Raw genomic sequence first — 19,414 nt, forward strand, 5'->3', positions numbered from 1 at the left:
ACTAAAAAACACAATGATGATAGGCAGGTGGCAGGCCCCATAACTGCAGACTAAAAGGAACCACCCAGCTGCAAAAGGCATGGCCAAATCAAACACAAGCAATTAACCATGCAAAGAAAGGAAATTTGAGCTTCTGATACAGCCGTACTAGCACATTTACCATCAGGAACTTCTTCCTAATGTTTAGGTTGAATCTCTTTTCCTGTAATATGGATCCATTCCTCTGTGTCCTATTCTCCAGATCAGCAAAAAACAAGCTTGTCCCATCCTCAATGTGACATTAAAGATGGCTATCATGTCCTCTCTCAGCCTCCTTGTCTCCAAGCTAAACATCCCCTTACCCAGCTCTCTAAGCTGCTGCTCATAGGACTTGGTTTCTAAACCTTGGATCATTTTGGTTACCTTCTCTGGACACCTTCCAGCTTATCAATATCCTTGAATTGTGGTGCCCAGAACTGGACACAGTATTCCAGGTGGAGTTGGACTAAAGCAGAATAGAATGGGACATTGAACTTTTTTTTGTCTTTTGCAGCTATGGAGGGAAGCTGAGGACAAAGGGGGAAAGTGGGACGACAGAAGAGAAACCGGGACATTTTAAAAGCAGATTGAAAAGTGGGATGGTTGAGGGTTAATTTGTGGTTGTATCCAGAGTTCCTCTTCCTGCTCACCTCCAGTAATCCATTGCTTTCCTTATCAATAGGTATCCGAAATAGTCCTTGGTGTAAAGATTGAAGCCAGAGAGCAATCTTCTCCCTCTATAAATTCCACAGTAAGGCTACTGTTGCTTCCTGAGACAGGAGTAATAATCTAGCATTTTATACAGTACTTTACAGAACTTGAAGTGTGTCAGATTTATCTGAGGCTGAATCCACACATGAAGCAGGATGAAGTGGCACTGTTTCATCCGAAAATGCAGAGGAAATTGCTTTTCACGCTTCACTGCGTTATTTAACCCTCATCCAAGCAGATGGCACATTTTAGTTTCCTAATTTACTTTTTGTTGCAGAGTTCAGAGAGCACTGGAGCTGCCCAGAAGGCATTTTGCAGCATTGCCACCTGAAAACTTGCAAGCGATGGCCCTGATTTCCAGCCACCTATAATAATGTAAGTCACCTGTAATACTCTTAAACCAGTGGTTCTCAACCTTAATACAGTTACTCATGTTGTGGTGACCCCCATCCATAAAATTATTTTTGTTGCTACTTCAGAATTGTAATTTTGCTCCCATTATGAATTGTAATGTAAATATCTGATATGCAGGATGTATTTTCATTCACTGGGTTAAATACCCAATATGTCCAAATTTGAATACTGGTAATGTTGGGGGGATTGATTTTGTCATTTGGGAGTTTTAGTTGCTGGGATTTATGGTTCACCTACAATCAAAGAGCATTCTCTACTCCTCCAATGATGGAATTGAACCAAATTTGGCACACAGAACTCCCATGACCAACAGAAAATACTGGGTTTGGTGGGCATTGACCTTGAGTTTGGGAGTTGTAGTTCACCTACATTCAGAGAACACTGTAGACTCAAACAATGATGGTTCTGGACCAAACTTGACACAAATACCCAATATGCCCAAATGTGAACACTGGAGGAGTCTGGGGAAAATAGACCCTGAGATTTGGGAGTTGTAGTTGCTGGGATGTATAGTTCACCTACAATCAAATAGCATTCTGAACCCCAGCAAAAACAGAATTGGGCCAAACTTCCCATGCAGAACCCCCATGACCAACAGAAAATACTGTGTTTTCTGATTGTCTTTGGTGACCCCTCTGACACCCCCTTGCGACCCCCTCCCAGGAGTCCCGCCTCCCAATGCTTTCTTAAATGGACAGAGCTATATTCAGTATGAGGCATTAAAATAACCCAATCCAACTCACCCTGTGTGTCTCTCAAAGGAGAGAAGCAAGTAATGAGGCAATCTGGTTCACAGAGGTACATGTTTATCAGTTGTTTACACAATGCTTGAAGATCCTAATCTATACTGCAGCAAAATGAAGTGATGGAATGCACTGTATTTCTTCAGGGCTGCCTTGGGTCCCATATGGGGAAAAAGATGGAGAAAAAATAAAATAAATGTCTTACGTGTTTTCAGATATTAATTATTTCTATATGGGGAAATTTGAACTAGAATTATTGCAGCGGTTACAGCAGGAGCAGACAACTTATGACTCTCCCAATGTTCTTATCACTCCTCATCAATACCAATGCTAATAGCGATGGTTTGGTGATGCAATTCTAATTCAGGAGGACCATAAGTTAGTTTGTTAGAGGTTAGGAAAAGAATGGCCTGGGTTCAGATACCTGCTTGCCATGATATTTAACTACTAGTTTTACTTTCCAATCTACAGGTGCATCTACATTGTAAAATTAATGCAGTTTGACACCCTTTTAACTGCCATGACCCAATGCTATGGGACTCTTGGGATATGAAGCTTGGCAAGGCACCTGCAGCCTTTGGTGGAGAAAGAGAAAGATCTTGTAAAACTACAACACCCAGAATTCTGTAGCACTGAGCCATGGGAGTTAAGGTGGCCTCAAAAGGCATTAATTTTGCAATGTAGATGCACCCAACTACTCCTCAAGCTTGTTTTGAAAGGATTGCAATGGAACTCTCTGCCCCGGAGTGTGGCAGAGGCTCGAGGCTGGATGGCCATCTGTCGGGGGTGCTTTGAATGCGATTTTCCTGCTTCTTGGCAGGGGGTTGGACTGAATGGCCCATGAGGTCTCTTCCAACTCTATGATTCTATGAAACATGGGTATGCATCTTGAAGTACAATTTATACTAACTGATTTGCACCTATTGGCCCTTCTTTGTCTGACTAACTCCAAGGCTAAGGAGAAGATGCCAGCTCCCCTTTCCAGCGACAGCAGCATTGGCAGGTCACTAATACTGGGGCCAGTGGAGTGTGACTCATTAAGTGACCCATTTAAGGTACAATCAGGTGTCAAACAGGGATGTGTTATTGCCCCAACCTTATTTTCCATCTTCATCACTATGATACTTCACCTTGTTGATGAGAAGCTTCCCACCTGGAGTGGAAATAATCTATCGGACAGATGGAGAGCTATTTAACTTCAGCAGACTGAAAGCCAAAACTAAGGTTACAACAACATCTGCTATAGAAATCCAATATGCTGATGACAATGTCATCTGTGCACATTCAGAAGAAGACCTACAAGCCACTCTAAACACCTTCTCAGAAGCATACAAGAAGCTCAGCCTGTCATTGAACATCAAGAAAACCAAAGTGCTCTTCCAGCAGTCACCAGCCAACCCCTCTCCAATGCCAGAGATACAGCTTAATGGTATAACATTAGAAAATGTTGACCATTTCTGCTACCTTGGCAGCCACCTCTCCACAAAAGTCAACATTGACACTAAAATAAAACACCGTCTGAGCTCGGCGAGTGCAGCATTTTCCCAAATGAAGCAGAGAGTGTTTGAGGACCAGGATATCCGTAGGGATACCAAGGTGCTTGTTTATAAAGCTATTGTCCTCCCAACCTTGCTATATGCCTGCGAAACGTGATCTACAGATGTCACATGCAACTCCTGGAATGATTCCATCAGCTCTGCCTCTGGAAAATCCTGCAAATCTCTTGGGAAGACAAGTGGACAAATGTCAGCATGCAGGAAGAAGCAAAGACCACCAGCATTGAAGCAATGGTCCTCCGCCATGAACTCTGTTGGACCGGCCACATTGTCCAAATGCCCGACCACCGTCTCCCAAAGCAGTTGCTCTACTCCGAACTCAAGAATGGAAAACGGAATGTTGGTGGGCAGGAAAAGAGATTTTAAGAAGGGCTCAAAGCCAACCTTAAAAACTGTGGCATCGACACCGAGAACTCGGAAGCCCTGGCCCTTGAGCGCTCTAGCTGGAGGTCAGCTGTGACCAGCAGTGCTGTAGAATTTGAAGAGGTACGAATGGAGGGTGAAAGAGAGAAACGTGCCAAGGGGAAGGCGCATCAAGCCAACCCCAACCAGGACCGCCTTCCACCTGGAAACCGATGCCCTCACTGCGGAAAAACATGCAGGTCAAGAATAGGGCTCCACAGCCACCTACGGACCCACTGCCAGTACACCGAACTTGGAGGACAATCTTACCTGGACAATGAGGGATTGCCTAAGTAAGTAAGTAAGTAAGGAGTATTCTTCATTGCCCTTGAATGTATGGGGCAGTCTAAATTAAGGGGTGCCTATGACTCTGTCCTCCAACCCCTCCCTGCTGTTCTCTCAACCCTCTGTCTGGTGCCTACTGGCTGCCCCTCAAACTAATGCTGCAATGCAGCACTGCCAGCATTGTGTCATGTGAAGAGAATAATGCATGTGCCCATGCCAAGCTGGAGGCAGCTGTATTGGCCAGTAAATATTCTGCCTCTTTGTTCTGTTCAGGGCCTGTTTAGAGCTGTGGGTAAAGTGGGCAGAGAGAGCAACTAGGGCCAGAGATCATAGGTTGCAGACTTCAGAGGGCATTGCAGTGAGGAAGGATGGTTGCTGTGGTTCAGGTGGGGCTGCTTGCCTTCATATCCATCATCTGCTGCCTGGACTGTCAAATAGTTGTGTTGACCCACACAATCAGGGCAAGTTCAGCAATGTTAGATGGGTTCACCATCTTTTGACATTTATACACATCAAGGGTGCATCGCTGTAGAATTGATGCAGTTTTGAACCCACTTGAACTTAATGTTATGGATCACAAGAGGTATACTATTGCAAAGTCTTCTGCTTTCTCTGGCAAGTAATGCTGGTGCCTCACCAAACAACAACTCCCATGATTCCATTGTGTTGAGCCATGCAGTAGTATCAAACTGCATTATTTCTACAGTGTAGATCAGTGTTTTTCAACATTCCTAGTGGCACGGCCACTTAACACAGTTCCTCATGTTGTAGTGACCCCCAACCATAAAATTATTTCTGTTGCTACTTCATAACTGTCATTTTGCTACTGTTATGAATCATAATGTAAATATCCAATATGCTGGATGCATTTTCATTCACTGGACCAAATTTGGCACAAATACCCCATACGCCCACGTTTGGGGTTGGGGGGGATATATTTTGTCATTTGGGAGTTGTAGTTGCTTGGAATTTATAGTTCACCTACAATCAAAGAGCATTTTGAACTCCACCAATAATGAAATTGAACCAAACTTGGCACATACAACTCCTATGACTAGCAGAAAATCCTGGAAGGGTTTGGTGGGCATTGACCTTGACTTTTGGAGTTGTAGTTCACCTACATCCAGAGGGCACTGTGGACTAAAACAATAATAGATCTGGGCCAAACTTGACACAAATACTCAATATGCCCAAATGTGATCACTAGTGGAATTTGGGGGAAAATAAATCTTGTCACTTGGGAGTTGTAGTTGCTGGGATTTATAGTTTACTTACAATGAAACAGCATTCTGAACTCCACCAACAATGGAATTAAACCAAACTTGGCACACAGAACTCCCATGGCCAACAGAAAATCCTGGAAGGGTTTGGTGGGCTCTGACCTTGAGTGTTGGAGTTGTAATTCACCTACATCCAGAGAGCACTGTGGACTCAAACAATGATGGATCTGGACCAAACTTGACACAAATACTCAATATGCCCAAATGTGACAACTGGCGGAATTTGGGGAAAATAGACCTTGTCATTTGGGTGTTGTAGTTGCTGGAATGTATAGTTCACCTGTAATCAAAGAGCCTCTTGAACTCCACCAATCATAGAATGGGGCCAAACTTCCCACACAGAGTACCAGGGAGTCTTGAAGAGACTCCCTGGTGCGAGCCTCCCTCCAGCCTTGCATGCTCACAACCTCTGAGGATGCTTGCCACAGATGCAGGCAAAACGTCAGGAGAGAATGCTTCTAGAACATGACAATACAACCTGAAAAACCTACAACAACCCAGTGATTCCAGCCATGAAATCCTTCGACAATACATAGCTTTCTGGGTTGAAGGCCCCTTTCGTTCATTTTGTTGCTGGGCCTGCCTTGATGATGGTACTGCAGTGAAACATTGCAGTTGAGGATGGAGAGATGAAGCTCCAGCTCCAATTCCCCTGCCTTGGGCAACTCATTCATGGCCTCAGTTCCCCCCTGTACAATGTGGCTATTAGTAGCCTACTTCCGTGTGGGGGGTCTGCTGCGAGAGGGATAATAATAGGGCTTCCAAAAAGCCTTGTGTGCTGAGGGTGCTATTAAAAGGATAGACAAAAGCACGGACTCTCCGGTGCAAGGCATGAAGGACTCTGGGGTGCCGGGGGCACCTTCTCGATCTGGCAGCGCTGAGATTTCTGGCTCGCAGAGGAGAAAACTTTAAAAAAGCACACGCACTGCCTCCCTCACTCACTCCCGCTAATGTCCTTCTAGGCTTAAGCTAGGGGAAATCTAGGTCACCCCAGCAAAACTGCAACACGCGAATCCGTACCTCCTTCTCTCATGGCTGCCCCAATAGAGAGAGGCAGGAGGAGGGGAGGGGGCTATTTCTGGAACTACAGCCCCCATTATGCAACTGCGTGACTCCCCTGAGAGCAAACCTATTTTTATCCCAGCTGGGAGCATGAGGGCTGTGACGTCCAAAATGCAGGCCCTGCTCGGATGGTGCCAGCTGTACCCCTGGCAAAGGGGTTGGGGCAACCCAGTGCTTCCCTTGCACTATGTTTCCTATCTATTCCTTGCCCCACATTTTGCCCTCTCCCTCAGACCAGCCTTATAAATAGGCCAGGCCTGGAACAACAAGGGGCACCTGTGCCTGTTCCTTCCCTCTGCCGAAAACATCCTCTGCCCCCACAGCATTGTGGTTTTACCTTTTTCCAAGCTTAAAGGTAAAGGTTTTCCCCTGACATTAGGTCCAGTCGTGTCTGACTCTGGGCGTTGGTGCTCATCTCTATTTCTAAGCCGAAGAGCCGGCGTTGTCCTTAGACACCTCCAAGGTCATGTGGCCGGCATGACTGCATGGAGCGCCGTTTCCTTCCTGCCAGAGCGGTACCTATTGATCTACTCACATTTGCATGTTTTCGAACTGCTAGGTTGGCAGAAGCTGGGGCTAACAGCAGAAGCTCACCCTGCTCACTGGATTCGAACCTGCGACCATCAGTCAACAAGCTCAGCAGCTCAGTGGTTTAACCCACTGTTCACTTCACATTATTTCTTAATTAGTCGCTCTCCACCAAGGTGCTCCGAGCGACTTACAATTTAAAATAGGATTGTGCCACGGGGGGCTCCATGCTGACCTTAGAATCATAGAATAATAGAGTTGGAAGAGATCTCATGGGCCATCCAGTCCAACCCCCTTTCAAGAAGCAGGAAAATCACATTCAAAGCACCTCTGACAGATGGCCATCCAGCTTCTGTGTGAAAGCCTCCAAAGAAGAAGCCTCCACCACACTCCGGGGCAGAGAGTGCCACTGCTGAACAGCTCTCATAGTCAGGAAGTTCTTCATAATGTTCAAGTGGAATCTCCTGACCCGTAGCTAACTCTTAAATAGAGCTGCCAACCAGTCAGAACTTCATGCTTTTGGGTAAGTTGTCAGAACCGAAAGGTGTGAAAGGGTGATGCTTCTACGTTCACTGAATCTTTTATGATGGAATTTGCCTTTCGAAGCAGAAGATCGCACTCTGCACATGGTCAGAAGAGATGGAGTAGTTGCTCTTAAGCAGAGTTTCTCAACCTGAGGATTGGGACCCCTGGGGGTGGGGAGGTTGAAAGGGCTCAGAGAGGTCACGAAAGACCATCAGAAAACACAGTATTTTCTGTTGGTCATGGGGGTTCTGTGTGGGAAGTTTGGCCCAATTCTATCCTTGGTTGGGTTCAGAATGCTCTTTGATCGTAGATGGCCACCCAGCCTCTGTTTAAAAGTTTCCAAGGAAGGAGCTTCCACCACACTCCAAGGCATGGAGTTCCACTGTTGAACAGCTCATACAGCCTGGAATTTCTTCCTAATGTTCAGGTGGAATCTCCTTTCCTGTAATTTGAACCCATTGCTCCTAGTCCTAGTTTCAAGAGCAGCAGAAAACAAGTCTGCTCCCTCTTCCTTAGGACACCCTTTCACATAGTTATAAATTGCTGTCATGTCTCTTCTCAGCCTTCCCTTCTGCAGGCTAAACATACCCAGTTCTATAAGGCGCACCACATAGGGCAGTGTTTCTCAACCTGGGGGTCGGGACTCCTGGGGGGGGGGGGGAGTTGCAAGGAGGGTATCAGAGGGGTCGCCAAAGACCACCAGGAAACACAGTATTTTCTGTTGGTCATGGGGGTTCTTTGTGGGAAGTTTGACCCAATTCTATCGTTGGTGGGGTTCAGAGTGTTCTTTGATTGTAGGTGAACTATAAATCCCAGCAACTACAACTCCCAAATCTCAATATCTATTTTCCCCAAACTTCACCAGTGTTCACACTTGGGTATATTGAGTATTTGTGCCAAGTTTGGTCCCAATCCATCATTGTTTGAGCCCACAGTCCTCTCTGGAAGTTGGTGAACTACAACTCCAAAACTCAAGGTCAATGCTCACCAAATCCTCCCAGTATTTTCTGTTGGTCATGTGAGTTCTGTGTGCCAAGTTTGGTTCAATTCCATCATTGGTGGAGTTCCAAATGCTCTTTGATTGTAGGTTAATTATAAATCCCAGCGACTACAACTCCCAAAGGACAAAATCAATGCCCCCCCCCCCCCCCCCAACCCAACCAGTATTCACATTTGGACGTATCGGGTATTCGGTTCAGTGAATGAAAATATATCCTGCATATCAGCTATTTATATTGCAATTCATAACACTAGCAAAACTACAGTGATAAAGTAGCAACAAAAATAATTTTATGGTTGGGGGGATCCCCAAACATGAGGAACTGTATTAAGGGGTCATGGCATTAGGAATTGTGCTGTGGAATCATGGGATGTGTTGTTTGGTGAAGCACCAGCATCCTTTGTAAGAAAAGGCCACAAATCTTGTAAAACAACAACTCATATGTTTCCAGAGCCTTGAACCATAGCAATTAAAGTTTTCAAACTGCATTAATTTGACAGTGCAGATGCACCCCATGTCCAACAGTTGGAAGAATACTTTTCAGGTTCAAATGGAGAAATTTGTATTTAAAGTCGCATCAAGTGACCATCCTTTGGCTGCCAAATATGGAGTTGGACAGCTGATGCCTTTCAGCATGAAAACTAGTATGTCCTCCTTCATTTAGTTCAGGGATCCTCAAGTTAAGGCCCGAGGCCCTCGCTCTGGGTCAAGCTAAGTCTGAAATGTCTTGAAAGCACAAAAAAACCAACAATCCTATCTCATAGAATCATAGAATCATAGAGTTGGAAGAGACCTCATGGGCCATCCAGTCCAACCCCCTGCCAAGAAGCAGGAATATTGCATTCAAATCACCCCCTGAAAGATGGCCATCCAGCCTCTGTTTAAAAGCCTCCAAAGAAGGAGCCTCCACCACACTCCGGGGCAGAGAGTTCCACTACTGAACGGCTCTCACAGTCAGGAAGTTCTTCCTCATGTTCAGATGGAATCTCCTTTCTTGTAGTTTGAACCCATTGTTCCATGTCCTAGTCTCCAGGGAAGCAGTAAACAAGCTTGCTCCCTCCTCCCTATGACTTCCTCTCACATATTTATACATGCCTATCATATCTCCTCTCAGCCTTCTCTTCTTCAGGCTAAACATGCCCAGCTCTTTAAGCCACTCTTCATAGGGCTTGTTCTCCAGAACCTTGATCATTTTAGTCACTAAAAGCAGGCCCAAACTTTCCATTGAAATACTAATCAGTTTATATTTGTTAAAATTGTTACTCATTTTAATTTCTGTATTGTTTTAAAGTGTGTTTTATTTTTTGCACTACAAATAAGATATGTGCAGTGTCCGTAGGAATTCATTCATTTTTTTTTCAAATTATAATCCGGCCCTCCAACAGTTTGAGGGAATGTGACCTGGCCCTCTGTTTAAAAAGTTTGAGGACCCCTGATTTAGTTCCTTCCATTTGCTTGGTACAGATATAAATGTTGCTGTCCTTCTTTCTTTGTTTTGCTTTGCTGTGTCTGCATCTTTTGGAGGATCTGCAATGTGACTGTCCCCCAGAATAAGTATGATACATCATCTAGGTATAACACATTTTATAGTTGCTCAGAGATTTATGACAACAGGATAGGAAGCTTGAAGGCACACACACACACACACACATACATCCAGTACAGCTTGCCTCCATAGAAGGGCATAATAATTCTGCATTGGACCACATCTGATGGGAATTCAGAGCTTCAAGGGGGAAATCGCCACTTGCTGTGAACAGCACACCAAATCCAAGTAGTATAGCAAGTGTGTGTATATGTGTTTTATATCCCCAACTTCTTAACATTGTTCAAAGCTATCTTATATTCAATGACTTTACTAAGCACTGTAAAGACACCAGAACCCATTTAATCTTGGAAGCTAAGCAGATGGCAGCCCTGGTTAGTACTAGATAGGTGTCAGACAATGACTATTAGGTGCTGTAGGCTATAGTTCAGAGGAAGGATCTGGCAAAACCACCTCTGAGTGTTCCTTGCCTTTTAAGGCTCCAAATAGTCCACAGATGGCTAAATAAAATGGCTTCCATCATAGAAGAGGTATTTGTGCAAAGATTTAGTTTAAGCTCTTATATACCTTGTCTATTCCAATAATATAAAATGGAGAAAATACTGCATTTTGGAGAAAAGAAGGGAGGAGAATCACCTGTGAGTTTCAGTTTTCTGAACTGGAAAAGCACAGCTACAGCTAGAGCATCTTCATCCTGAATGCTGAAATCCAAAATACTCCATAGCCATCCATATGATTGACCAAGATAGTGACACCTTAGCCTTCCGATGGGGTGGTGTCTCCAAACTTTATTACATTCACAAAATTATGTAAAATACAGAGTATGTTGTATGTCAGCCTGTTCAGCTTGTGATTGTGTCTGATGTTCATGCTGATGTTCATGCTGGGAATGGGGATGTTTCTGATGCTGGGTCTGGGTCTGTTATCACTGGGGATGAAGGTTTGCGTGGGCCTGAGTTAAGCTCAGACAAAAGGCCCGAGCTGTCTCAGGGAGATTCACAAGGCCACATTCATGGGAGAGGCCCTTCACAGCTTTTCTCTGAACAACTATCTGAAGATGATTTGTCGGGTGCAGAAGTTAATGAGCGGGCATGAAAGCTTAGATAGAAAGCAACATTCTTGTAAGCAGAGACAGAGTCTTCAGATACTAAGACAATCAGTTTGTTTTCAGGAAAAGAGAGATAACAAACCTTTAGCTGGTGGTAAGGTCAAGAGAAATGCTTTCCTTTCAGTTTTGGGATCTGGAGAAGCCATATATTGATTCATGGGAAAGAGTTGCCTCAGTTGAGTCAACATTGGAATTTCATCACTGTCTCGCTTTCAAGTGCTCTTAGTTTCATGTACCAAGTTTTTGCCAAACTCCAGATTTATGTATGAGATTTTTCCTGCTGTCTTATTTCATGGATTCATGTGTCTAGTTTCATGGATTTTTATGTACCTATGGATCGTGTTTTCCCTTGAAGCTTATGGACTCTTTTATATATTGGACCTTTACTGTTTTTGATATTTTTACTGCTTTGCCTACATAAACTGCTTCAATAAACTGCTTGCTGATTTTACCAAGCTGTTGTGGTGTTTAAGGTCAGAGGTGTTCCTGCTCTGGTGTGCGACAGAGCACACAATTATCTTTCGGCTATGTATATAAAGTGTATATGAAATATCAATGAATGTCATGTTTAGACTTTGGTCCCATCTGCAAGATACCTCATTATGTATATGCAAGTATTCCAAAATCTGGAGGAAAATCCACAATGCGGAACATTTCTGGTGCCAAGCGTTTTGGATACAGATACCAAACCTGTACCACTCTTCGATCTTAACTTTGTCTTGCAGTATGGAAATGAATGGCACTGGTGATGCTGCATTCGTGCTTTTTCATTTTTTTAAAAAGGAAAAATCTGACCCAAATCCCTCTAGGGAGCCAGCACTCTCAGCTCTCATTAACTCAGCCCTCTGGGCAAAGACATTTAATTAGCTATGAAGGAGCAGAAACCAAACTGCAAAGAAGGAAGCTGTAAAGCATTGTTCCCTTCATTGCCTGCTCAAAAGGGGGAAGAGTGTGGGGAATGTACTGAGTTGTGTAGGAAGGTATACCCTCCAGCATTTCACAGATGACAACTGAAACACGTGGCCAAACGATGTCAGAGTGTGGTCAAGAGGACAAAAGTCATGAATGATGAAGAACCCTGGATGCATCTAAACCAGGCACGGGCAAACTTGGGCCCTCCAGGTGTTTTGGACTTCAATTCCCATAAAGAATCCTCCAAATGTTAGGATTTTCTTTCAGTGAACCCTAGAATGGATCCACTCTATATACATATCACTTTTAATTGCTATCATCCTATGAAATCCCGTGATTTGTTGACTGGAAATGTATCTGGAGTTCTCTACAACTCCAGTGGGTTAAACTGCTGAGTTGCTGAACTTGGTGACTGAAAGGTTGATGGTTCGAATCCAGGGTGAGCTCCTGCTGTTAGGCCCAGCTTCTGCCAGCCTAGCAGTTAGAAAACATGCAAATGTGAGTAGATCAATAGGTATCACTCTGGCGAGAAAGTAACGGTGTTCCATGCAGTCACGCCGGCCACATGACCTTAGAAGTGTCTATAGACAAAGCCTCTTTGGCTTAGAAATGGAGATGAGCACCAACCCCCAGTCGGACACAACTAGACTTAATGTCAGGGGAATACCTTTACCTTTACCTTGCAACTCACCAACCTACAAATTACAGGATTTTGTATGGCAGTTGAAGTGCATTCGAAGTGCTATAATTGCAAAACAGATGCACTCTTAGGGTGCATTCACATTGTAGAATAAATGCAGTTTGGCACCACTCATACTAGAGAAAAAATCCAAATGAAGCAGGTAGCTTTTAACCGCCATAGGTCAATACTATGAGATTTTGAGAACTGTAGTTTGACTTTAGCCTTCTCTGTCGAAGAGTTCTGGTGCCTCGCTAATCAACATCTCCCAGGGTTCCATAACATTGAGCCATGGCACTTAAGAGCTGTCAAACTCCATTACTTCTACAGTTTAGATGCAGCCTTAGTCCCTGGTTAAAAGTTGGGGTTGATTTGGACCAGTCAGGAGGAAGAACCTATAGGATTTTGGGAAACCAAGAGCAAGACTTGATGGCAAGCCTCAGTTAAGCCAGAGGATGAAAGGATTGTCTGGAGTCTGCCACATGAAAGCGAGAGTTCAACAGAAAACACCACTCAAAATAATTGATTTATTCAACTTGATTTATTCTCCGATGTTCCAGATTACAAACCCGAGGCATGGTGTTGACTGCTAAAATATTCCACACTTGGCAACCTCAACAGCTTCTTTTCGGAACTAAAGTTTTCCAGGTTGGCAGCCATGACAATTCAGCGGCTGAAGTCTGGTTTAATCGCCTTGTTTACACATGCTCTTAAGCACCTAAGTGAATCTAGAAAGGGCTAGCCTGGGGGCGGATTGATGCATTGCCTTTTCCTTAGATAGGAAGCAACAACTCTGACAGCCCTTTTTTTCCTGCCGCCACCGCCGCTGTTCTCCTGCAATCTGTTTGTGTTTTTCTCTGCCAGCATCCTTGTCCAAGGCTGAGCCAAAAGAGTTCCTGGCACAGGGAAAAAAGGGGTTTTGTTTTTTTGGCAAGGGGCCAGTTCTCCTTTGCTGGCAGCCACAGCCATTTCCCGTCAGTGGCCGGGAGTCCCAGAAGCGTCTTTGCTAACCACAGAAGCATCCCAATCCCATTGGGGCCCCTTGAAAGGCCGCAGAATCCATTTAATGGCGGTGTCGATTCATTAAGAGATAAACACAGCTGGATGGAAACAAGGGCACCAATGATGGATTGGCCTCCTGTAAAAGAGGGGTCCCATTCAAGGGCGCCAATTAGGGTGGGCACAAGAACCATTTAGGTATTGGCATTTTTTTCCTCCTCCGAGGGTTCATCAGAACCACTTCTAGCGTCAGTTGTATCACTGCTTCCATATATTGACTGTTCCAAACTATGAAGGGACCTCATGTTCTCACTGCCCACAAACACTGTAATTGATCCTTTTTTTGTTGGACCTTTGCCTAAGGTTACTTTTTGGACCGCAAGTTTCAGAATATCCAAGCCAGCTTTCCAATTATCCATGCTGACTATGGGATCCTGGGAGCTGGGAGCCAAAAAATCCCAAATGCTATTATTGTTTCCTTGGCGTGTACTTAACAAAGCCAAGATGGCATCACTAGTGAACAACAAAAGAGTTTTTCAATTTTTTAATGGTTGTTAATCAAAACTAAGGTGTCCAGAGAGCTGTTTTGGGTGTGATGAAAGGAACTACATCACTTAAACCAGTTTCAAATCAGATCATTAGGTGCTTTATAGACACAATCTCATCTGGCTATCGAAGGCTTTCATGGCCAGAATCACTAGGTTGCTGTGAGATTTTTGGGCTGTATGGCCATGTTCCAGAAGCATTTTCTCTTGACGTTTCACCCACATCTATGGTAGGCATTTTCAGAGGTAGTGAGGTTTGTTGGAACCTAGGCAAGTGAGGTTTATATATATGTGGAATGTCCAGGGTGGGCAAAAGAATTCTTGTCTGTTTTAGGCAAGTCTGAATGTTGCAATTGGCCACCTTGATTAGCTTTTAATGGCCTCGCAGCTTCAAAGCCTGTTTGCAAACACCAGCAACAAAGAATCCTCCCAGGCAGCAATCAGCCAGGCTTTGAAGCTGCAAAGCCATTAAAAGCGAATCAAGATGACCAATTGGAACATTCACAGATGCCTCAAACAGACAAGAGTTCTTTCTCCCACCCTGAGCATTCCACAGATATAAAAACCTCATTTGCACAGTTTGCAACAAACCTCGCAACCTCTGAGGATGCCTGCCATAGATGTGGGCAAAACGTCAGGAGAGAATGGTTCTGGAACATGGCCATACAGTCCGGAAAACTCACAGCAACTTAATCTCATCTCGCTTCCAGCTAGACATTTGAAGCAGCTGCAGGCCAACAAAAGCCAAATGAGATGCAGAAACATTTCAAGGACAATAGTCTTTTTTTAGTTCACAGAGGTCTTTGTTAATGGGGAAGAGTCAAATGCTCTGACGAGATTTGTTGAATATAGGCTCTTGAATGTACCATTTGGAAAACAGACTTTGCTTTTTAAACCACAGCCCCAAACATGCAGACTGCAGGATTCTAGGCATTGTGGTCCAAACAAGAACCTTTCCCAAGTTATACATGTATTTGTCAAAGCATCTCTGAAGCATCAATCTGTTATAGTTGAAGGGGTGGTTGGCTCTGACTCAGGTATTGACAAGCAGTTCGAGTTGGATAAAAATTAGGCAGGCAGATAAAAGACCAGAGAGATGGCAGCCCATTTTCCACTTACGTATGGAGGCTAAGTATTAAACTATATATGATCTTAAATTAAGCAGAAGTATTTGACAGGTTGCTGCTTGGACAAACTTTATCCCGTTTTTGTCACACACATACACACACCCAAAAAAGCAGATTATTTTGCTGTTTTCTAATTTAATTTAAGAATGGGCGAAAATGCCTGCCTTGGTCAGCCCAAGTTCTGCTTTGCTTGATGACAGTTCAGATCTAAGACCTTGCCAGAGCTATAATTTTCCTACCACTACTTTTAGATCCTGTGATGTAGTGAATAAAAGCCTACTTGCACTACACCAGTATGCTCATCAGTCTCTCTCTCTCTCTATGTGTGTGTGTAATTCTTCACTCAAGAGATCTATTACTCAGAATATAGGAAAATATGCCCAGCTCTTGAACAACGTAATCTGTTAGTCATGAAATTCTTTTGCATAATCATAACAGATTAAACCAATTATGAGAAAAGCAAACGGATGGTTCAGATGTGGCATTATAATATGCCCACAATTTGGGTACAATTTGAGCACCTTTTCTTCTTAATTACGGCTTGTTTAATATATACTCAAGATACAAGCCTCTTCTTCAAGGAGTTTGAGCATCAGTGCAAATGAAAGAAACTTCTTCCTGGGTCTTCTCATTTCCTCTAGGTCAAAGATCAGAACAACTAGTTGTTGTTACTAGTTATAGACACCATCATATAGAAGGGCATACAGTCTGCTGCCAACATTTCCAAATTTGCTTTGGGACAAGACCTAATTTCACCCCATTATTGCAGAATCATAGTCTTAGGGACTGGAAGGTATCACAAGGGACATCTAGTCCAACTCCTTGAAATGCAGGAATATATAACTAGTGCATTCCTGAATGATGCCTATTCAACCTCTGTTCAAAGATCTCCAGATAAAGAGTCCACCACCATCTGAGGCAGTTCATTTCACTTTTGAATGATTCTTAAGAGAATTATAATCCATTGATTCTTGTTCTAGACCAGGCATGGGCAAACTCAGGCCCGGAGGCCAGATGCAGTCCCTTGGACTCTTTTCTCAGCTCCTCCTCTCTCACACCATTTTCTCCTTCCTTCCTTCTCTTTTTCCTTCCTCCTTCCCTCCCTCCCTTAACTCCCTCTTTCCTCCCCCTTTCATCTTCCTTCCTTCCATCCATCCATCTTTTCTCCCTCCCTCCATTCTCTTCAACCCTTCCATCCTTTCATCTCTTTTCCCTTCTTCCTTTCTTCCTGGGGGATGTTTAGCTTAGAGAAGAGAAGGTAGAGAGGGAACTTAAGAACCATGTTTCAAGACTTAAAAGAGTGTCCCATTGAGGAGGAGGGAGGGGGAAAACTGACTTATTGTTGCTCTAGAGACCAGGGCACAAGGGAGCAATGGTTTCAAATGGCAAGGAAAGAGATTAGACTGAAAAGATTAGGAAGAACTTCCTGAGAGTAAGAGCTGTTGGAGAGTGGGATAGGCTGCCTGGGAATGTGGTGGAGTCTCCTTCTCTGGAGGTTTTTCCACAGAGGCTGTCTATCGGGAGCGATCTGATTGTGCCTTCCTGCATGGCAAGGATTGGACTGGATGGCCCTTGGGAGTCTCTTTCAGCTCTAGGATTCTATATCAGGAGTAGGCAATATGAGGTCTAATTGATGCACTATTTCTCTCCTGTCCACCATCTAATCCTGACCAAGACCAACCCTTTTGGGATCCAAATGTTTCCCATCTTTCCTTCACTTTCTGCCTCTGAAAGAGAAGAAGGGGAGGAAAGGGCAGGAAGGGGACTTAAGGAGAGCCCCCTTCCTTCTGGCCCACCCACCCTACTTCGACCTGCCATGCAACTCCCCCACCCCCAAGTTGGAAAGTTTGCCCATGCCTGTTCTAGACTATGAAGCTCGCAGTCTTCAGATATTTAAAGAACGTTTTCATGTTACCTCTCAATCTTCTCTTTAACATCTTCCTAAGTAATTCCTCATAGGGCTGGATTTGTTTACCCTGGACATATTCCAACTTGCAGCTCAAGAGGTTTGACCAAATCAGAATAGAGTTTGTATACTACTTCCCTCAATCTAGCCTCTATATTCTTGTTCACGCAGACTAGAATTGCACTGGCATTTTTGATTGCTAAAACATTGTTGACTCATGTTTAGTTTGTGGTCTACTAGCACCCCATAACCTTTCCACATGTAACACCAAGCCTCCCTCTTGTGTACCCATCCCTCCAACCCTCCATCAACCTGTGAATAATAGTCTGGATACAATTGTTGTTATTGTTGATTGATTTTTTTTGAAAGTTTCAAATGAAAAGGAAATAATTTTATTACATGCTGTTACCTCGGCATGTCAGCTCATGCAGACAATATAATGTCCCAGAGACCAAAGACCAGGGGATGTTGGAGGGAAGGGGAGAAAAGGATGGGGTGCTGGCAAGGGGAACAGGATGAATGGACAATAAAATGAGATAAGAAATAAACCTCAGTGCAAAAAGGATGAAATGTAATACACCTTCTTTCTATCAGCATGAAAGAGAGATGCAAATAGATGGGGGAGCAAGGTGTTTTGATGGGAACACAGGTCCAAACCCTCTTCCAGGAGTCCATTGTAGCACCAGAATTGAATGATAATAAAAAGATGCAAGGAAGAATGGAATTGGATGGTAGTGAGTCCCCAAAACCAGCCAGGCCCAGTTTCTTCTTCTAGTTCATCAGGTCTAATTCTTCCTTTTACCTGGGCAAACTACAGAACAGGTCAGATGAAGCACCTTGTGTGGGTCGTGTATGGTAGTGGGTTCATGTAGAAAGACCAGAAAAATGAAGGGCAGGAATAAAAGGAGAACATGTCCATAGTTCTGCTATGTTGGGAATATCATATATGGACTATTAGTTGTGATGATGGAACCATAGATGAATGAGGCTATAGATGAATGGATTGTTATACACTGGGAATGTAGATCAGCATTGGAGAATGTGATATATGTGGTTTTACAGAAGGCTGGTGGAACTGATGGGTGGGATTAAGGAGCTATAGGGCATGACATTATTAAAATATAAAGGGTTACCCAGACTTTAGCAGTCGGGCCTTCCTACACACACACACACTCTCTCTCTATACACACACACACACACACACACACACACATTTTTTTCATTGTTAATAAAATAGGTAATAATTCCATTTGAAGTGGATTGACTTGGACAAAGGAACAGTGTGTGGGAAACTGAAGTAGTAAATAGCAGAGTATAGGGAACATGGACTCTTGAGTGGTTGGTTGGCTAAATGAATGGAAGCATGTGATTGACAAGACAACTGGTGACTTACTTGAAATGAATGGCCAGAGGGCTGAGGGATAGCTGTCTGTAATAAACCCCCGTGGAAAGAGGGAAGAAGGGCACAGATGGAACAAACGAAAGGGGTTTTGAAAGATTGGCTGGCTTCTTGTGGGAAGGAATGATGTGGATGATGCCCCAAGCTGTCCTGTCACCATTACTGAGTCCTGAAATCGTCTCACTTACTGGGACAGGTCAGCAATGGAAGCTGATTTATTGCTTTTTTGTATGAAATTGACCTGGTCCCACTAGGAGAGCATGTTTGTGATGGAAGGTTAACTGTGAAAGAGAAAACAGCACCTTCTTGAAGTGCAGTCCAGAAATGGCTGCCTTGCTGTCCCCAAAGTCCAGCAATCAGAGACAATGTGGACTACAAACTATAGATGCAAAAATTGAGAGCGGATGGGGGTGGTGAGCATACAGTATATACACTGTTTGCATGTTGTGAGGTCCAGCTGCTATGGCAAGGATCATAGCACAAGGGCAGTGTACATGATTTGCAGAAAGACTATTCCAGGTTCAAGTCAAGGCATATCCAGGTAGGACTAAGAAGAAAATCTAGTTTAAGAAAATGCTAGTCAGTACTGAGCAAGAAAGACTAATGGTTTGATTCAGTAATAAGATCCTTATGTTCCTAAATTCTCTGATTGTGGGGGTATATGCATAC

Source organism: Anolis sagrei, chromosome 6 (genome assembly GCF_037176765.1).
Source record: "Anolis sagrei isolate rAnoSag1 chromosome 6, rAnoSag1.mat, whole genome shotgun sequence".
Lineage (NCBI taxonomy): Eukaryota > Metazoa > Chordata > Lepidosauria > Squamata > Dactyloidae > Anolis > Anolis sagrei.